The 21,820-nt window shown below is 44.7% G+C and overlaps 1 pseudogene; it reads left to right on the plus strand.

Annotated features, from left to right (window-relative positions):
* The first annotated feature begins 18,316 nt into the window (after window positions 1-18,316).
* Window positions 18,317-19,258, plus strand: LOC147992867 (uncharacterized; annotated as a pseudogene).
* Window positions 19,259-21,820: the final 2,562 nt, after the last annotated feature.

Consider the following 21,820-nt stretch of genomic DNA (forward strand, 5'->3'; position numbering starts at 1 on the left):
AACGGGATCACATCATTAGGAGAATGATGTGATTGACTTGACCCATTCCGTTAGCTTAGCACTTGATGGTTTAGTTTGTTGCTATTGCTTTCTTCATGACTTATACATGTTCCTATGACTATGAGATTATGCAACTCCCGTTTACCGGAGGAACACTTTGTGTGCCACCAAACGTCACAACGTAACTGGGTGATTATAAAGGTGCTCTACAGGTGTCTCCAAAGGTACTTGTTGGGTTGGCATATTTCGAGATTAGGATTTGTCACTCCGATTGTCGGAGAGGTATCTCTGGGCCCACTCGATAATGCACATCACTATAAGCCTTGCAAGCATTGCAACTAATGAGTTAGTTGCGGGATGATGTATTACGGAACGAGTAAAGAGACTTGCCGATAACGAGATTGAACTAGGTATTGAGATACCGACGATCGAATCTCGGGCAAGTACCGATGACAAAGGGAACAACGTATGTTGTTATGCGGTCTGACCGATAAAGATCTTCGTAGAATATGTAGGAGCCAATATGGGCATCCATGTCCCGCTATTGGTTATTGACCAGGGAGGTGTCTCGGTCATGTCTACATAGTTCTCGAACCCGTAGGGTCCGCACGCTTAACGTTCGTTGATGATATAGTACTATATGAGTTATGTATGTTGGTGACCGAATGTTGTTCGGAGTCCGGGATGAGATCACGGACATGACGAGGAACTCCGGAATGGTCCGGAGATAAAGTTTGATATATGGGATAATAGTGTTTGGTCACCGGAAGGGTTCCGGAATTCACCGGAAGGGGTTCCGGATGTTTCCCGAAATGTTTGGGTACGAGAACACTTTATTTGGGCCAAAGGTGAAAGCCCACAAGGTTTTTGGAAAGCGCAAAAGGAAGTTTTGCGGGGTCCAAGGGTCAGACGCCAGGGTCCCTGGCGTCTGGGTCCAGACGCCGGGAACCCTGGCGTTTGGCCCTGGAGTCCGAGAAGGACTCTTGCCTTTCGGGTGAAACCGACTTTGTGGAGGCTTTTACTCCAAGTTTCGACCCCAAGGCTCAACATATAAATAGAGGGGTAGGGCTAGCACCCAAGATACATCAAGAAACACCAAGCCGTGTGCCGGCAACCCCGTCCCCTCTAGTTTATCCTCCGTCCTAGTTTTCGTAGTGCTTAGGCGAAGCCCTGCGGAGATTGTTCTTCACCAACACCGTCACCACGCCGTCGTGCTGCCGGAACTCATCTACACTACTAGGGAAAAGCCTAGCAGCAGCGCGGGTTTTGGGTGTATCAGTAGCGCGGGTGCCCGCGCTACTGATACGGCACCGCAGCTAACTTGTAGCAGTAGCGCATGTTGACACACGCTACTGCTATACATGGTTAGCTGTAGTGTGGGTTGCAGACAGCGCTACTGCTAACTATCTGTAGCGGGTCTTATACCCCGCGCTACTGCTATTACTTTCAAAAACAAAAAATCTTGATCTCGTGCGTGTTGTCAATGGCAGCAGTGGTTCGATCTAGCGATGATTGGCGTCGCTGGAGGCATGAACGGACAACGGAAGACCAGATCGGTGGTGGCTATTGGAGAGGGCCCGTTTCTATGGCAGAGCCAGGCCGCGGCGTGGGGTTCCTCTTCTTGACCACGCCAGATAGCTCCGGGTCGTCCATGGCGACGACCTGCACGGGCATGGACATGGGAGGGTGAGTCAAACCAGAGGGAGAGAGAGAAAAGGAAAACCGAGGGAGAGAGGAAGGTGATGGAGGGAGTAGCGGAGCTAGTCACCGGTGGTGAGGTGCTCCGGTGTGGTGGCGCGGGGCGGCGGCCTCCTAGACGTTGGTGGAAGACCTGCGAGCTCGTAGACGCCGGTGGCGCGAGGCGGCGGCCTCTTTCGGCACCACGGAGAAGGATGGGCACATGGGCAAGAGGTCCATGTGAGAGCGTATGGAAAGTGAGAGGAGAGAGTGGCGGAAAAGGGGAGGGATTTGGGGGAGGAGATGGGGATTCGGCCGAGGATATGGCGACTTCACCTACCTCGTACTTAGTAGTAGCGAGGGGTATAAAACCGCGCTACTACTATCAACTTAGTAGTATTGCGGGTTTATACCATCGCTACTACTATGGCATGTCTCAGGGGCCATGGTAGAGACCGCTTAGTAGTAGCGAGGGTTAAAAACCCGCGCTACTACTATCAACTTAGCAGTAGCGAGGGGTAAAAACCCGCACTACTAGTAAGTAGCAGTAGCGAGGGGTATAAACCCTCGCTACTAGTAAGCGTCTGCCTATAAGCTTTTCCCTAGTAGTGCTACTACTTCGCCCCTCTGCTTGCTGGATTGAGAAGGCGAGGACGTCACCGAGCCGAACGTGTGCAGAACTCGGAGGTGTCGTGCTTTCGGTACTTGGATCGGTCGGATCGTGAAGACGTACGACTACATCAACCGTGTTGATATAACGCTTCCGCGAACGGTCTACGAGGGTACGTAGACAACACTCTCCCCTCTCGTTGCTATGCATCACCATGATCTTGCGTGTGCGTAGGAAATTTTGAAATTACTACATTCCCCAACAGTGGCATCCGAGCCAGGTTTTATGCGTAGATGTCATATGCACGAGTAGAACACAAGTGAGTTGTGGGCGATATAAGTCATACTGCTTACCAGCATGTCATACTTTGGTTCGGCGGTATTGTTGGATGAAGCGGTCCGGACAGACATTACGCGTACGCTTACACGAGACTGGTTCTACCAATATGCTTTGCACACAGGTGGCTGGCGGGTGTCAGTTTCTCCAACTTAAGTTGAACCGAGTGTGGCTACACCCGGTCCTTGCGAAGGTTAAAACAGAACCAACTTGACAAATTATCATTGTGGTTTTGATGCGTAGGTAAGAACGGTTCTTGCTAAGCCCGTAGCAGCCACGTAAAATTTGCAACAACAAAGTAGAGGACGTCTAACTTGTTTTTGCAGGGCATATTATGATGTGATATGGTCAAGACATGATGCTAAATTTTATTGTATGAGATGATCATGTTTTGTAACCGAGTTATCGGCAACTAGCAGGAGCCATATGGTTGTCGCTTTATTGTATGCAATGCAATCGCCCTGTAATGCTTTACTTTATCACTAAGCGGTAGCGATAGTCGTGGAAGCATAAGATTGGCGAGACGACAACGATGCTACGATGGAGATCAAGGTGTCGCGCCGGTGACGATAGTGATCATGAAGGTGCTTCGGAGATGGAGATCACAAGCACAAAATGATGATGGCCATATCATATCACTTATATTGATTGCATGTGATGTTTATCTTTGATGCATCTTATCTTGCTTTGATTGGCGGTAGCATTATAAGATGATCCCTCACTAAATTATCAAAGTATAAGTGTTCTCCCTGAGTATGCACCATTGCGAAAGTTCTTCGTGCTGAGACACCACGTGATGATCGGGTGTGATAGGTGAAGGAAATATGCCCTAGAGGCAATAATAAAGTTATTATTTATTTCCTTATATCATGATAAATGTTTATTATTCATGCTAGAATTGTATTAACCGGAAACATAATACATGTGTGAATACATAGACAAACAGAATGTCACTAGTATGCCTCTACTTGACTAGCTCGTTAATCAAAGACGGTTATGTTTCCTAACCATGGACAAAGAGTTGTTATTTGATTAACGGGATCACATCATTAGTTGAATGATCTGATTGACATGACTCATTCCATTAGCTTAGCGCCCGATCGTTTAGTATGTTGCTATTACTTTCTTCATGACTTATACATGTTCCTATGACTATGAGATTATGCAACTGCCGTTTGCCGGAGGAACACTTTGTGTGCTACCAAACGTCACAACGTAACTGGGTGATTATAAAGGAGCTCTACAGGTGTCTCCAAAGGTACATGTTGGGTTGGCGTATTTCGAGATTAGGATTTGTCACTCCGAATGTCGGAGAGGTATCTCTGGGCCCTCTCGGTAATGCACATCACTTAAGCCTTGCAAGCATTGCAACTAATGAGTTAGTTGCGGGATGATGTATTACGGAACGAGTAAAGAGACTTGCCGGTAACGAGATTGAACTAGGTATTGGATACCGACAATCGAATCTCAGGCAAGTAACATACCGATGACAAAGGGAACAACGTATGTTGTTATGCGGTCTGACCAATAAAGATCTTCGTAGAATATGTAGGAGCCAATATGGGCATCCAGGTCCCGCTATTGGTTATTGACCGGAGACGTGTCTCGGTCATGTCTACATTGTTCTCGAACCGTAGGGTCCGCACGCTTAAGGTTTCGATGACAGTTATATTATGAGTTTTGATGTACCGAAGGAGTTCGGAGTCCCGGATGAGATCGGGGACATGACGAGGAGTCTCGAAATGGTCGAGACGTAAAGATCGATATATTGGACGACTATATTCGGACTTCGGAAAGGTTCCGAGTGATTCGGGTATTTTTCGGAGTACCGGAGAGTTACGGGAATTCGCCGGGAGAAGTATTGGGCCTTATTGGGCCATACGAGAAAGAGAGAGGGGCTGGCTAGGGCAGGCCGCGCGCCCCCCCCCCCCAAGGCCTAGTCCGAATTGGACTAGGGGGAGGGGCTGCGCCCCTTCCTTGTTTCCTACTCCTACTACATGGAAGGACTCCTAGTTGGACTAGGAAAGGGGGAATCCTACTCCCGGTGGGAGTAGGACTCCCCTAGGGCGCGCCATAGAGAGGGCCGGCCCTCCCCTCCTCCACTCCTTTATATACGGGGGCAGGGGGCACCCCATAGACACACAAGTTGATCTTCGTGATCGTTCCTTAGCCGTGTGCGGTGCCCCCTTCCACCATATTCCACCTCGGTCATATTGTTGCATTGCTTAGGCGAAGCCCTGCGACGGTTGAACATCAAGATCGTCACCACGCCGTCGTGCTGACGGAACTCCTCCCCGAAGCTTTGCTGGATCGGAGCCCGGGGAGCGTCATCGAGCTGAACGTGTGCCAAGAACTCGGAGGTGCCGGAGTAACGGTGCTTGGATCGGTTGGACCGGGAAGACGTACGACTACTTCCTCTACGTTGTGTCAACGCTTCCGCTTCGGTCTACGAGGGTACGTAGACAACACTCTCCCTTCTCGTTGCTATGCATCACCATGATCTTGCGTGTGCGTAGGAAATTTTTTGAAATTACTACGTTCCCCAACAGTGGCATCCGAGCCTAGGTTTTATGGTTTGATGTTATTTGCATGAGTAGAACACAAGTGAGTTGTGGGCGATATAAGTCATACTGCCTACCAGCATGTCATACTTTGGTTCGGCGGTATTGTTGGATGAAGCGGCCCGGACCGACATTACGCGTACGCTTACGCGAGAGCGGTTCTCCCGACGTGCTTTGCACAAAGGTGGCTTGCGGGTGACTGTTTCTCCAACTTTAGTTGAATCAAGTGTGGCTACGCCCGGTCCTTGCGAAGGTTAAAACGGCATCAACTTGACAAACTATCGTTGTGGTTTCGATGTGTAGGTAAGATTGGTTCTTTCTTAAGCCCGTAGCAGCCACGTAAAACTTGCAACAACAAAGTAGAGGACGTCTAACTTGTTTTTGCAGGGCATGTTGTGATGTGATATGGTCAAAACGTGATGAGATATAAGTTGTTGTATGAGATGATCATGTTTTGTTGAAGTTATCGGCAACTGGCAAAATCCTTATGGTTGTCTCTCTATTGCATAAGATGCAAGCGCCCAATAACTGCTTTACTTTATCGCTATGTGATAGCAATAGTTGCAAGAGCAATTGTTGGCGAGACGACCACGTGACGACACATTGATATAGATCATGATGATGGAGATCATGGTGTCATGCCGGTGACGATAGAGATCATAACAGTACTTTGGAGATGGAAATCAAAGGCGCAAGATGATGATGGCCATATCATGTCACATATTTTGATTGCATATGATGTTTATCTTTTATACATCTTATTTTGCTTAGTTTGACGGTAGCATTTTAAGATGATCTCTCACTAATTATCAAGAAGTGTTCTCCCTGAGTATGCACCGTTGCGAAAGTTCTTCGTGCTGAGACACCACGTGATGATCGGGTGTGATAGGCTCTACGTTCAAATACAACGGGTGCAAAACAGTTGCACACGCGGAATACTCAGGTTATACTTGACGAGCCAAGCATATACAGATATGGCCTCAGAACACGGAGACCGAAAGGTCGAGCGTGAATCATATAGTAGATATGATCAACATAGTGATGTTCACCAATGAAACTGCTCCATCTCACGTGATGATCGGACATGGTTTAGTTGATTTGGATCATGTGATCACTTAGAGGATTAGAGGGATGTCTATCTAAATGGGAGTTCTTAAATAATATGATTAATTGAACTTAAATTTATCATGAACTTGGTCCTGGTAGTATTTTGCAAATTATGTTGTAGATCAATAGCTCGCGTTGTTGCTTCCCTATGTTTATTTTGATATGTTCCTGGAGAAAATTGTGCTGAAAGATGTTAGTAGCAATGATGCGGATTGGATCTGTGATCTGAGGTTTATCCTCATTGCTGCACAGAAGAATTATGTCCTTGATGCACCGCTAGGTGACAGACCTATTGCAGGAGCAGATGCAGACGTTATGAACGTTTGGCTAGCTCAATATGGTGACTACTTGATAGTTTAGTGCACCATGCTTAATGGCTTAGAATCGGGACTTCAAAGATGTTTTGAATGTCATGGACCATATGAGATGTTCCAGGAGTTGAAGTTAATATTTCAAGCAAATACCCGAGTTGAGAAATATGAAGTCTCCAACAAGTTCTATAGCTAAAAGATGGAGGAGAATCGCTCAACTAGTGAGCATGTGCTCAGATTGTCTGGGTACTACAATCACTTGAATCAAGTGGGAGTTAATCTTCCAGATAAGATAGTGATTGACAGAATTCTCTAGTCACCATCACCAAGTTAGTAGAACTTCGTGATGAACTATAATATGCAAGGGATAACGGAAACAACTCCCAAGCTCTTCGTGATGCTGAAATCAACGAAGGTAGAAATCAAGAAAAACATCAAGTGTTGATGGTTGACAAGACCACTAGTTTCAAGAAAAGGGCAAAGGGAAGAAGGGGAACTTCAAGAAGAACGGCAAGCAAGTTGCTGCTCAAGTGAAGAAGCCCAAGTCTGATCCTAAGCCTGAGACTAAGTGCTTCTACTGCAAAGGGACTGGTCACTGGAAGTGGAACTGCCCCAAGTATTTGGCGGATAAGAAGGATGGCAAGGTAAACAAAGGTATATTGGATATACGTGTTATTGATGTGTACTTTACTAGTGTTTATAGCAACCCCTCGGCATTTGATACTGGTTCAGTTGCTAAGATTAGTAACTCGAAACGGGAGTTGCAGAATAAACAGAGACTAGTTAAGGGTGAAGTGACGATGTGTGTTGGAAGTAGTTCCAAGATTGATATGATCATCATCGCACACTCCCTATAATTTCGGGATTAGTGTTGAACCTAAATAAGTGTTATTTGGTGTTTGCATTGAGCATGAATATGATTTGATCATGTTTATTGTAATACGGTTATTCATTTAAGTAAGAGAATAAATTGTTGTTCTGTTTACATGAATAAAACCTTATATGGTTACACACCCAATGAAAATAGTTCATTGGATCTCGACCATAGTGATACACATAATCATAATATTGAACCAAAAGATGCAAAGTTAATAATGATAGTGCAACTTATTTGTGGCACTGCCGTTTAGGTCATATTGGTGTAAAGCGCATGAAGAAACTCCATGCTGATGGGCTTTTAGAATCACTTGATTATGAATCAGTTGATGCTTGCGAACCATGCCTCATGGGCAAGATGACTAAGACTCTGTTCTTCGGAACAATGGAGCGAGCAACAGATTTGTTGGAAATCATACATACTGATGTATGTGGTCCGATGAATATTGAGGCTCGCGACAAGTATCATTATTTTCTGATCTTCACAGATGATTTGAGCAGATATGGGTATATCTACTTAATGAAACACAAGTCTGAAATAGTTGAAAAATTCAAAGAATTTCAGAGTGAAGTGGAGAATCATCGTAACAAAAATGAAAGTTTCTACGATATGATCGCAGAAGTAAAATATTTGAGTTACGAGTTTGGTCTTCAATTAAAACAATGTGGAATAGTTTCACAAACTCATGCCACCTGGAACACCACAGCATAATGGTGTGTCCGAATGTCATAACCGTACTTTATTAGATATGGTGCGATCTATGATTTCTCTTACCGATCTACCACTATCGTTTTGGGGTTATGCATTAGAGACAGCTGCATTCACGTTAAATAGGGCACCATCTAAATCCGTTGAGACGACACCGTGTGAACTATGGTTTGGCAAGAAACCTAAGCTGTCGTTTCTTAAAGTTTGGAGTTGCGATGCTTATGTGAAAAAGTTTCATCTCGATAAGCTCAAACTCAAAATCGGAGAAATATGTCTTCATAGGATACCCAAAGGAGACAGTTGGGTACACCTTCTATCACAGATCCAAAGGCAAGACATTCGTTGCTGAGAATGGATACTTTCTAGAGAAGGAGTTTCTCTCGAAAGAAGTGAGTGGGAGGAAAGTAGAACTTGATGAGGTAACTGTACCTGCTCCCTTATTGGAAAGTAGTTCATCACAGAAATCTGTTCATGTGACTACTACACCAATTAGTGAGGAAGCTAATGATGATGATCATGTAACTTCAAATCAAGTTACTATCAAATCTCGTAGGTAAACCAGAGTGAGATCCGCACCAGAGTGGTACGGTAATCCTGTTCTGGAAGTCATGTTACTAGACCATGACGAACTTGCGAACTATGAGGAAGCGATGATGAGCCCAGATTCCGCGAAATGGTTTGAGGCCATGAAATCTGAGATATGATCCATGTATGAGAACAAAGTATGGACTTTGATGGATTTGCCCGATGATCGGCAAGCCATAGAAAATAAATGGATCTTCAAGAGGAAGACGGACGTTGATAGTAGTGTTACTATCTACAAAGCTAGAATTGTCGCAAAAGGTTTTCGACAAGTTCAAGGTGTTGACTACGATGAGATTTTCTCACTCGTATCTATGCTTAAGTCTGTCCGAATCATGTTAGCAATTGCCGCATTTTATGAAATCTGGTAAATGGATAAACAAAACTGCATTCCTTAATGGATTTACTAATGAAGAGTTGTATACGATGCAACTAGAAGGTTTTGTCGATCCTAAAGGTGTTAACTAAATATGCAAGCTCCAGCGATCCATCTATGGACTGGTGCAAGAATCTCGGAGTTGGAATATACGCTTTGATAAGTTGATCAAAGCATATAGTTTTATACAGACTTGCGGTGAAGCCTGTATTTACAAGAAAGTGAGTGGGAGCACTACAGCATTTCTGATAAGTATATGTGTATGACATATTGTTGATCGGAAATAATGTAGAATTATTCTACAAAGCATAAAGGAGTGTTTGAAAGGAGTTTTTCAAAGAAAGACCTCGGTAAAGCTGCTTACATATTGAGTATCAAGATCTATAGAGATAGATCAAGACGCTTGATAAGTTTTTCAATGAGTACATACCTTGACAAGTTTTTGAAGTAGTTCAAAATGGAACAGTCAAAGGAAAAGTTTCTTGCCTGTGTTACAAGGTGTGAAGTTGAGTAAGACTCAAAGCCCGATCACGGCAGAAGATAGAAAGAGAATGAAAGTCATTCCCTATGCCTCAGTCATAGGTTCTATAAAGTATGCCATGATGTGTACCAGATCTATTGTATACCATACACTGTGTTAAGAGAGGGAGTACAATAGTGATCTAGGAGTAGATCAATGGACAGCGGTCAAAATTATCCTTATTGGAATAAGGATATGTTTCTCGATTACGGAGGTGACAAAAGGTTCGCCGTAAAGGGTTACGTCGATGCAAGTTTTGACACTGATCCAGATGACTCTAAGTCTCAATCTAGATACATATTGAAAGTGGGAGCAATTAGCTAGAGTAGCTCCATGCAGAGCATTGTTGACATAGAAATTTGCAAAATACATGCGGATCTGAATGTGGCAGACCCGTTGACTAAACTTCTCTCACAATCCAAACATGATCACTTTTTGGGTCTTAATCACATAGCGATGTGAACTAGATTATTGAATCTAGTAAACCCTTTGGGTGTTAGTCACATGGAGATGTGAACCAATCACATAAAGATGTGAACTATTGATGTTAAATCACATGGCGATGTGATCTAGATTATTGACTCTAGTGCAAGTGGGAGACTGAAGGAAATATGCCCTAGAGGCAATAATAAAGTTATTATTTATTTCCTTATATCATGATAAATGTTTATTATTCGTGCTAGAATTGTATTAACCGGAAACATAATACATGTGTGAATACATAGACAAACAGAATGTCACTAGTATGCCTCTACTTGACTAGCTCGTTAATCAAAGACGGTTATGTTTCCTAACCATGGACAAAGAGTTGTTATTTGATTAACGGGATCACATCATTAGTTGAATGATCTGATTGACATGACCCATTCCATTAGCTTAGCACCCGATCGTTTAGTATGTTGCTATTGCTTTCTTCATGACTTATACATGTTCCTATGACTATGAGATTATGCAACTGCCGTTTGCCGGAGGAACACTTTGTGTGCTACCAAACGTCACAACGTAACTGGGTGGTTATAAAGGAGCTCTACAGGTGTCTCCAAAGGTACATGTTGGGTTGGCGTATTTCGAGATTAGGATTTGTCACTCCGAATGTCGGAGAGGTATCTCTGGGCCCCCTCGGTAATGCACATCACTTAAGCCTTGCAAGCATTGCAACTAATGAGTTAGTTGCGGGATGATGTATTACGGAACGAGTAAAGAGACTTGCCGGTAACGAGATTGAACTAGGTATTGGATACCGACGATCGAATCTCAGGCAAGTAACATACCGATGACAAAGGGAACAACGTATGTTGTTATGCGGTCTGACCGATAAAGATCTTCGTAGAATATGTAGGAGCCAATATGGGCATCCAGGTCCCGCTATTGGTTATTGACCGGAGACGTGTCTCGGTCATGTCTACATTGTTCTCGAACCGTAGGGTCCGCACGCTTAAGGTTTCGATGACAGTTATATTATGAGTTTTGATGTACCGAAGGAGTTCGGAGTCCCGGATGAGATCGGGGACATGACGAGGAGTCTCGAAATGGTCGAGACGTAAAGATCGATATATTGGACGACTATATTCGGACTTCGGAAAGGTTCCGAGTGATTCGGGTATTTTTCGGAGTACCGGAGAGTTACGGGAATTCGCCGGGAGAAGTATTGGGCCTTATTGGGCCATACGAGAAAGAGAGAGGGGCTGGCTAGGGCAGGCCGCGCGCCCCCCCCCCCCCCCCCCCCCCCAAGGCCTAGTCCGAATTGGACTAGGGGGAGGGGCTGCGCCCCTTCCTTGTTTCCTACTCCTACTACATGGAAGGACTCCTAGTTGGACTAGGAAAGGGGGAATCCTACTCCCGGTGGGAGTAGGACTCCCCTAGGGCGCGCCATAGAGAGGGTCGGCCCTCCCCTCCTCCACTCCTTTATATACGGGGGCAGGGGGCACCCCATAGACACACAAGTTGATCTTCGTGATCGTTCCTTAGCCGTGTGCGGTGCCCCCTTCCACCATATTCCACCTCGGTCATATTGTTGCATTGCTTAGGCGAAGCCCTGCGACGGTTGAACATCAAGATCGTCACCACGCCGTCGTGCTGACGGAACTCCTCCCCGAAGCTTTGCTGGATCGGAGCCCGGGGAGCATCATCGAGCTGAACGTGTGCCAAGAACTCGGAGGTGCCGGAGTAACGGTGCTTGGATCGGTTGGACCGGGAAGACGTACGACTACTTCCTCTACGTTGCGTCAACGCTTCCGCTTCGGTCTATGAGGGTACGTAGACAACACTCTCCCTTCTCGTTGCTATGCATCACCATGATCTTGCGTGTGCGTAGGAAAAATTTTGAAATTACTACGTTCCCCAACAATAGGTTCTACATTCAAATACAACAGGTGCAAAACAGTTGCACACGCGGAATACTCAGGTTAAACTTGACGAGCCTAGCATATAACATATATGGCCTCGGAACACGGAGACCGAAAGGTCGAGCGTGAATCATATAGTAGATATGATCAACATAGTGATGTTCACCGTTGATACTACTCCATCTCACGTGATGATCGGACATGGTTAGTTGATATGGATCACGTGATCACTTAGAGGATTAGAGGGATGTCTATCTAAGTGGGAGTTCTTAAATAATATTATTAAATTGAACTTAAATTTATCATGAACTTAGTACCTAATAGTATCTTGCTTGTCTATGTTGATTGTAGATAGATGGCCCGTGTTGTTCCGTTGAATTTTAATGCATTCCTTGAGAAAGCAATGTTGAAAGATGATGGTAGCAATTACACAGACTGGGTCCGTAACTTGAGGATTATCCTCATTGCTGCACAGAAGAATTACATCCTGAAAGCACCGCTAAGTGCCAAGCCTGCTGCAAGAGCAACACCAGATGTTATGAACGTTTGGCAGAGCAAAGCTGATGACTACTAGATAATTCAGTGTGCCATGCTTTACGACTTAGAACCGGGTCTTCAACGACGTTTTGAACGTCATGGAGCATATGAGATGTTCCAGGAGTTGAAGTTAATATTTCAAGCAAATGCCCGGATTGAGAGATATGAAGTCTCCAATAAGTTCTATAGCTGCAAGATGGAGGAGAATAGTTCTGTCAGTGAACATATACTCAAAATGTCTGGGTATCATAATCACTTGACTCAACTGGGAGTTAATCTTCCTGTTGATAGTGTCATTGACAAAGTTCTTCAATCACTGCCATCAAGCTACAAAAGCTTCATGATGAACTATAATATGCAAGGGATGAATAAGACTATTCCCGAGCTCCTCGCGATGCTAAAGGCCGCGGAGGTAGAAATCAAGAAGGAGTATCAAGTGTTGATGGTCAATAAGACCACCAGTTTCAAGAAAAGGCAAAGGGAAGAAGGGGAACTTCAAGAAGAACAGCAAACAAGTTGCTGCTCAGGAGAAGAAACCCAAGTCTGGACCTAAGCCTGAGACTGAGTGCTTCTACTGCAAGCAGACTGGTCACTGGAAGCGGAACTGCCCCAAGTATTTGGCGGATAAGAAGGATGGCAAAGTGAACAAAGGTATATGTGATATACATGTTATTGATGTGTACCTTACTAATGCTCGCAGTAGCACCTGGGTATTTGATACTGGTTTTGTTGCTAACATTTGCAACTTGAAACAGGGGCTACGGATTAAGCGAAGATTGGCAAAGGACGAGGTGACGATGCGCGTGGGAAATGGTTCCAAAGTCGATGTGATCGCGGTCGGCACGCTACCTCTAAATCTATCTTCGGGATTAGTATTAGACCTAAATAATTGTTATTTGGTGCCAGCGTTGAGCATGAACATTATATCTGGATCTTGTTTGATGCGAGACGGTTATTCATTTAAATCAGAGAATAATGGTTGTTCTATTTTTATGAGTAATATCTTTTATGGTCATGCACCCTTGAAGAGTGGTCTATTTTTGCTAAATCTCGATAGTGGTGATACACATATTCATAATATTGAAGCCAAAAGATGCAGAGTTGATAATGATAGTGCAACTTATTTGTGGCACTGCCGTTTAAGTCATATCGGAGTAAAGAGCATGAAGAAACTCCATACTGATGGACTTTTGGAACCACTTGATTATGAATCACTTGGTACTTGCAAACCGTGCCTCATGGGCAAGATGACTAAAACGCCGTTCTCCGGAACTATGGAGAGAGCAACAGATTTGATGGAGATCATACATACAGATGTATGTGGTCCAATGAATATTGAGGCTCGTGACGGATATCGTTATTTTCTCACCTTCACAGATGATTTAAGCAGATATGGGTATATCTACTTAATGAAACATAAGTCTAAAACATTTGAAAAGTTCAAAGAATTTCAGAGTGAAGTTGAAAATCATTGTAACAAGAAAATAAAGTATCTGCAATCTGATCATGGAGGAGAATATTTGAGTTATGAGTTTGGTCTTCATCTGAAACAATGCGGAATAGTTTTGCAACTCACGCCACCCGGAACACCACAGCATAATGGTGTGTCCGGACGTCGTAATCGTACTTTACTAGATATGGTGCGATCTATGATGTCTCTTACTGATTTACCGCTATCGTTTTGGGGATATGCTTTAGAGACGGCCGCATTCACCTTAAATAGGGCACCATCGAAATCCGTTGAGACGACGCCTTATGAACTATGGTTTGGTAAGAAACCAAAGTTGTCGTTTCTGAAAGTTTGGGGTTGCGATGCTTATGTGAAAAAGCTTCAACATGATAATCTCAAACCCAAATCGGAGAAATGTGTCTTCATAGGATACCCAAAGGAGACTGTTGGGTACACCTTCTATCACAGATCTGAAGGCAAGACTTTTGTTGCTAAATTCGGAGTTTCTCTAGAGAAGGAGTTTCTCTCGAAAGAAGTGAGTGGGAGGAAAGTAGAACTTGATGAGGTAACTATACCTGCTCCCTTATTGGAAAGTAGTTCATCACAGAATTTCTGCGACACCTACACCAATTAGTGAGGAAGTTAATGATGATGATCATGAAACTTTAGATCAAGTTGTTACTGAACCTCGTAGGTCAACCAGAGTAAGATCCACACCAGAGTGATACGGTAATCCTGTTCTGGAAGTTATGTTACTAGACCATGACGAACCTACGAACTATGAAGAAGCGATGGTGAGCCCAGATTCCACAAAATGGCTTGAGGCCATGAAATCTGAGATGGGATCCATGTATGAGAACAAAGTGTGGACTTTGGTTGACTTTCCCGTTGATCAGCAAGCAATTGAGAATAAATGGATCTTCAAGAAGAAGACTGACGCTAACGGTAATGTTACTGTCTATAAAGCTCGACTTGTTGCAAAAGGTTTTCGACAAGTTCAAGTGATTGACTACGATGAGACCTTCTCACCCGTAGCGATGCTTAAGTCTGTCCGAATCATGTTAGCAATTGCCGCATTTTATGATTATGAAATTTGGCAAATGGATGTCAAAACTGCATTCCTGAATGGATTTCTGGAAGAAGAGTTGTATATGATGCAACCAGAAGGTTTTGTCGATCCAACGGGAGCTAAAAAAGTGTGCAAGCTCCAGCGACCCATTTATGGACTGGTGCAAGCCTCTCGAAGTTGGAATAAACGCTTTGATAGTGTGATCAAAGCATTTGGTTTTATACAGACTTTTGGAGAAGCCTGTACTTACAAGAAAGTGAGTGGGAGCTCTATAGCATTTCTGATATTATATGTGGATGACATATTGCTGATTGGAAATGATATAGAATTTCTGGATAGCATAAAGGATACTTGAATAAAAGTTTTTCTATGAAAGACCTCGGTGAAGCTGCTTACATATTGGGCATCAAGATCTATAGAGATAGATCAAGACGCTTAATTGGACTTTCACAAAGCACATACCTTGACAAAGTTTTGAAAAAGTTCAAAATGGATCAAGCAAAGAAAGGGTTCTTGCCTGTGTTACAAGGTGTGAAGTTGAGTAAGACTCAATGCCCGACCACTGCAGAAGATAGAGAGATGATGAAAGATGTTCCCTATGCTTCAGCTATAGGCTCTATCATGTATGCAATGCTGTGTACCAGACCTGATGTGTGCCTTGCTATAAGTCTAGCAGGGAGGTACCAAAGTAATCCAGGAGTGGATCACTGGACAATGGTCAAGAACATCCTGAAATACCTGAAAATGACTAAGGATACGTTTCTCGTGTATGGAGGTGACAAAGAGCTTGTCATAAATGGTTACGTCAATGCTAGCTTTGACACTGGTTCGGAATACTCTAAGTCACAAACCGGATATGTATTTATATTGAATGGTGGAGGTGTCAGTTGGTGCAGTTCCAAGCAGAGCGTCATGGCGAGATCTATGTGTGAAGCGGAGTACATAGCTGCTTCGGAAGCTGCAAATGAAGGAGTCTGGATGAAGGAGTTCATATCCGATCTAGGTGTCATACCTAGTGCATCGGGTCCAATGAAAATCTTTTGTGACAATACTGGTGCAATTGCCTTCGCGAAGGAATCCAGATTTCACAAGAGAACCAAGCACATCAAGAGACGCTTCAATTCCATCCGGGATTTAGTCCAGGTGGGAGACATAGAAATTTGCAAGATACATACGGATCTGAATGTTGCAGACCCGTTGACTAAGCCTTTTCCACGAGCAAAACATGATCAGCACCAAGGCTTCATGGGTGTTAGAATCATTACTGTGTAATCTAGATTATTGACTCTAGTGCAAGTGGGAGACTGAAGGAAATATGCCCTAGAGGCAATAATAAAGTTATTATTTATTTCTTATTTCACGATAAATGTTTATTATTCATGCTAGAATTGTATTAACCGGAAACATAATACATGTGTGAATACATAGACAAACAGAGTGTCACTAGTATGTCTCTACTTGACTAGCTCGTTGATCAAAGATGGTTAAGTTTCCTAACCATAGACATGAGTTGTCATTTGACTAACGGGATCACATCATTAGGAGAATGATGTGATTGACTTGACCCATTCCGTAAGCTTAGCACTTGATTGTTTAGTTTGTTGCTATTTCTTTCTTCATGACTTATACATGTTCCTATGACTATGAGATTATGCAACTCCCGTTTACCGGAGGAACACTTTGTGTGCCACCAAACGTCATAACGTAACTGGGTGATTATAAAGGTGCTCTACAGGTGTCTCCAAAGGTACTTGTTGGGTTGGCGTATTTCAAGATTAGGATTTGTCACTCCGATTGTCGGAGAGGTATCTCTGGGCCCACTCGATAATGCACATCACTATAAGCCTTGCAAGCATTGCAACTAATGAGTTAGTTGCGGGATGATGTATTACGGAACGAGTAAAGAGACTTGCCGATAACGAGATTGAACTAGGTATTGAGATACCGACGATCGAATCTCGGGCAAGTACCGATGACAAAGGGAACAATGTATGTTGTTGTGCGGTCTGACCGATAAAGATCGTTGTAGAATATGTAGGAGCCAATATGGGCATCCATGTCCCACTATTGGTTATTGACCAGAGAGGTGTCTCGGTCATGTCTACATAGTTCTCGAACCCGTAGGGTCCGCACGCTTAACGTTCGTTGACGATATAGTACTATATGAGTTATGTATGTTGGTGACCGAATGTTGTTCGGAGTCCGGGATGAGATCACGGACATAACGAGGAACTCCGGAATGGTCCAGAGATAAAGTTTGATATATGGGATAATAGTGTTTGGTCACCAGAAGGGTTCCGGAATTCACCGAAAGGGGTTCCGGATGTTTCCCGAAATGTTTGGGTATGAGAACACTTTATTTGGGCCAAAGAGGAAAGCCCACAAGGTTTTTGGAAAGGTCCAGACGCCGGGAACCCTGGCGTCTGGCCCTGGAGTCCGAGAAGGACTCTTGCCTTTCGGGTGAAACCGACTTTGTGAAGGCTTTTACTCCAAGTTTCGACCCCAAGACTCAACATATAAATAGAGGGGTAGGAGTAGCACCCAATATACATCAAGAAACACCAAGCCGTGTGCCGGCAACCCCGTCCCCTCTAGTTTATCCTCCGTCCTAGTTTTCGTAGTGCTTAGGCGAAGCCTTGCGGAGATTGTTCTTCACCAACACCGTCACCATGCCGTCGTGCTGCCGAAACTCATCTACTACTTCACCCCTCTTGCTGGATCGAGAAGGCGAGGACGTCACCAAGCCGAACGTGTGCAGAACTCGGAGGTGTCGTGCTTTCGGTACTTGGATCGGTCGGATCGTGAAGACGTACGACTACATCAACCGCGTTGATATAACGCTTCCGCGAACGGTCTACGAGGGTACGTAGACAACACTCTCCCCTCTCGTTGCTATGCATCACCATGATCTTGCGTGTGCGTAGGAAATTTTGAAATTACTACGTTCCCCAACAACTGCCATAAAAAAACATTAATCTTAAGGGGCAGCCGAGCTTACCACAACCCGAAAGCCACCTGCTGACAGGGGCCCCGAGCAAGAGCTCTATAAAGGGAGTTTACCGAGAACTTGCCAGAGGCGTTGAGGTGCCAAGACACATCGTCCGGGCCTTGGATTAAAGCCACCTGCTCAACAAGAGTCAACAAGTTTCCCAAACTTGTCGTCTCTGGGCCGGTGAGTTCACGACGGAAAAGTAGCACCAACGGGGACTCAGCCATAGCTTGAGCCACCAAAAGGCTTGGTTCAAGCTCTATGTTGAACAGGTCTCTGAATCTTGACCAGAGAGGTTGGTCACCAATCCAGAGGTCCAACCAGAAGTGAGTTGAGCGCCCATCCTTGACCGAAAACTTCGCCCCCATTTAAGTATTGTTCTGGGTCTTTCTATGGGACCTCGTCACCGGTTGCCTGCACTGCCTGGCCGTTCCCTTGGAGTTCCACTCCGACCTGGCAAGTCCACTGGACCTGGAGGCGCGTTTCAGCGGGGCGGTGCTTCGCACTGCCAGAGACGTCGATGTCGGCGACCACTTCCAGGTGGTCCTGGTACGCCGCAATTGGACGCAGGCAACAAAAGTGTTCGCCTGGGTTTACTCATCGGAGACCGGCCTTTGGGGTGATATCATCTCAGTGCCACTTTCATCCAAGGCTTTGCGTTTTAGGGACGAGCCTGTCGTGCTGGCCGGGGATTGCCTTCACTAGTTGGTTGCTGGGTCGTGTTGGTCACCAGGCACCCTTGAGTTTGATTGAGGTAGGCAGAGCCTGGCTATGAAATTGTTGCCAGAGCACATGTATACCCAGGGCAGTTCTGAATTCATGGTTATGCGAGCAGAAGGTGGTGGGTTGGGCTTCCTCTCCTTGTCAGGCTTCACCGCCCAATTATGAAGTAAGAAGACCGATTGCGACGCCGGTGCTGAAATATGGGAGCTTGGAAGAACAATTGAACTGGACAAGTTGCTTCCACTAAAATCAGAGTCCCCGCAAATGATAGGGTATGGAGAGGAAAATAATGTGGTGTTTTTCAGGACTGTTGTTTGTGTCTTCATGGTCCATCTTGAGTCATTGAAGGTCAAGAAGTTCTCCAAGGCCGACACTTTTAGATATCATCCACTCGAAATTGTCTATACCCCAGGTAATAGCGTGCCTTTACACAACTTGTATAACAAAACCGAGTTATTTTCTAACATAATAATTGGCTGATTAAATGTTCTTCACATCCTTTGGTGTTATGCTAACAAATTTAAGTAGTGTCATGTCACTTATTCCTTTTGCTGCTTGATGACCTTCTCAACATATCTCTTCTGTAGCTACACAATGTTGTTTCTAGTATCGTTGCTTCCAAACCTTCGAACTTTGAACTAACTACTTCAAGTCATAGCTATGGAAGGAAGTACAACGAAGACAATTATCCATTACTAAATGTTAATTCATGTACTACTGCCTACTAGCATTATTATTCTTTTTCCCCTGAAATCTGTTTGGTGATGGTAAATTTTGTATAACCGCATCTAGCTAAATAAATCTTGAGTCTAGGAATGCCTAATAACTAGCATTATTATTCTTTTTTTCCCTGAAATCTGTTTGGTGATGGTAAATTTTGTATAACCGCATCTAGCTACACAAATCTTTTATTATAGGAATGCCTAATAAGCTATATCACACATGGCTTCGGATTCATTGAAACTCGAACGGCTAGATCAGTAAGCGTTTCTTGCGCATTGGCATTACTGAAAATCTGACGATGAACAGTCCTAGTCTTCGGTGGAGAATCATATAGTAGTTATGACTGATTCAATTTGCTACTATTGTCACCGCACTCCCCTTCTAGTCGTCGGACGTTCTACTAGTTCAAATAAAAAAGGACTTACGGTCACTATGTACATCTGCCCCCCTACACACACGAAGTCACATTTGTGAGGCCAGCGAGCTAGGGTGACGGGCCGGCACGACCCGGCCCGGCCAGTAGTACTGGCCCCCTGCACACACGAAACCACATCTGTGAAGTCAGCGAGCTAGGATGACGGGCCGACACGAACCGGCCCGGACGGAAGTACCTGGTGACTGCCTTATAGCCTCCGCACGCCAGGCGTGCGTCCTCGGCGAAAGATCGGTCAGCTGCACGCTATTTAAGCTGGAGTATACGGAGCTGAGCTCTCGGTGTGGTACAATACGTCTAATCAAGCTGGGCTGTACACACACAAAACGAAATTAGTCGCCGCACGCATCCAGAAGGAGGCTGACATCCTTCTTTCCTAACGTCGGTCAGCCGCACGCTATTTATGAAGGAAGCAATTGTGGCTGGGGTCACTGGGTTGCCGTAAAAATCCTCCTATTCTTTCCTAACGTGCCAAACGGCATAAGATCTTTATTTCTTTCTGAATTAGTATGTCTTTTTCAAGGTATTGTGCCGCCACCATTCACGTTGCTGCTTTATCCGAATGATCCATCTCTTTTGCCTACCTCTATCTCGATGAAAGAAAACAAAAGCTTTTTTACCTGTTGGATAATCATTCGATTAAGTTTTAAATGAGCCTCTATAAAGTTTGAGACAAATGAACACGTTTTTGTTCGTCGTCTCAGGGGTCAGGGCTCTACCGCTTAACGCTGGAAGCCTCCTGGACTAATGTGATGATTGTACTGCAAGTGCAAAACTGCCATGAGTCCATCACTACTAATAAATACTCCCTCTATATTAAAATATAAGTTATTTTTGACACTATAACACTGTCAAAAAAGTCTATATTTTGATAGGGGAATATAATCTATGAATAAGTAACCAATTGTTTTCTGTAACAAATAACATATCTAGTATCTTCACTTTGCACTAAATTGTGGCTGCTTTAACTCAGAAGGCATTCAGGCGCCTCCTTAAAAATTCTCAGACACCCGGGCTATTTCGCGTCACTCATATTCACCCAAATATAGGATAAATATGAGGCGACCCCGAACACGTTACTCAACTCAGTCCAGTCCTGGTCCACGCATGTCACACAAATATCCCTATCTGAATTACCCTAGACCGCAGTCAACTTCAATCCCCTCTTCGTCCACTCCATTCATGATCCCCTCCGAATCCATTCGATGACCAGAGATCGAAGCAGCGCTGGCTCGGGTGGGAAATATGGCTCTGATGACGACTAGACGAGCCTACTACACGAAGCGGAGCCTGATGATGTGGAGGTCACCCTCTGCATCGCATTGAGTCGAACGTAGCTCGACCAAGACGGATCCGACAGCAGCGAATCTACTTCGTCAGTGTCCGGTGCCAACCCCTCTCGCCCAGCGTGTAGCTCCGACCATACCGTTCCGCGCCGACGACCAGAAGAAAAAGGGATCGGCGAGGAGATGGTGATTTCCTTCGCTCTTCCAAGTCTATAATATGCATGTGCACTGTTCGGCGATGAACTTCGATAAACTATGGTCCTTGTCCGGCAATGCAGTGATGATCCGGCATGTTGATCATGTTTTGAATGTGTTTGGGTTCCGGATATGAGCGTGGATGTGAAAGTTAACGTATAAGGCGTGTCTCACCGCTTTTTGAGGGATGGATTTGCCAAATCCGATTGTAAAGGCTCTGAGTGAGGCGAATTTGCCAAGTCCGGTTGTAAATGCTCTGAGTACCCGATTACTTTCAACTATACCTGGCCATCGGGCCGGGCCTAACCGAACCTAACAAAGAGAACCCAGGCCCAAGCACCGCCCGGTCCACACGTCACTCCTAGAAATCAGGCCTAAGCCCTACCCGCCAATGTAAAAGCCCAC

Source organism: Triticum urartu, chromosome 1A (assembly GCF_056163025.1).
Source record: "Triticum urartu cultivar PI428250 chromosome 1A, HENAU_Tu73, whole genome shotgun sequence".
In the NCBI taxonomy this organism is placed as follows: domain Eukaryota; kingdom Viridiplantae; phylum Streptophyta; class Magnoliopsida; order Poales; family Poaceae; genus Triticum; species Triticum urartu.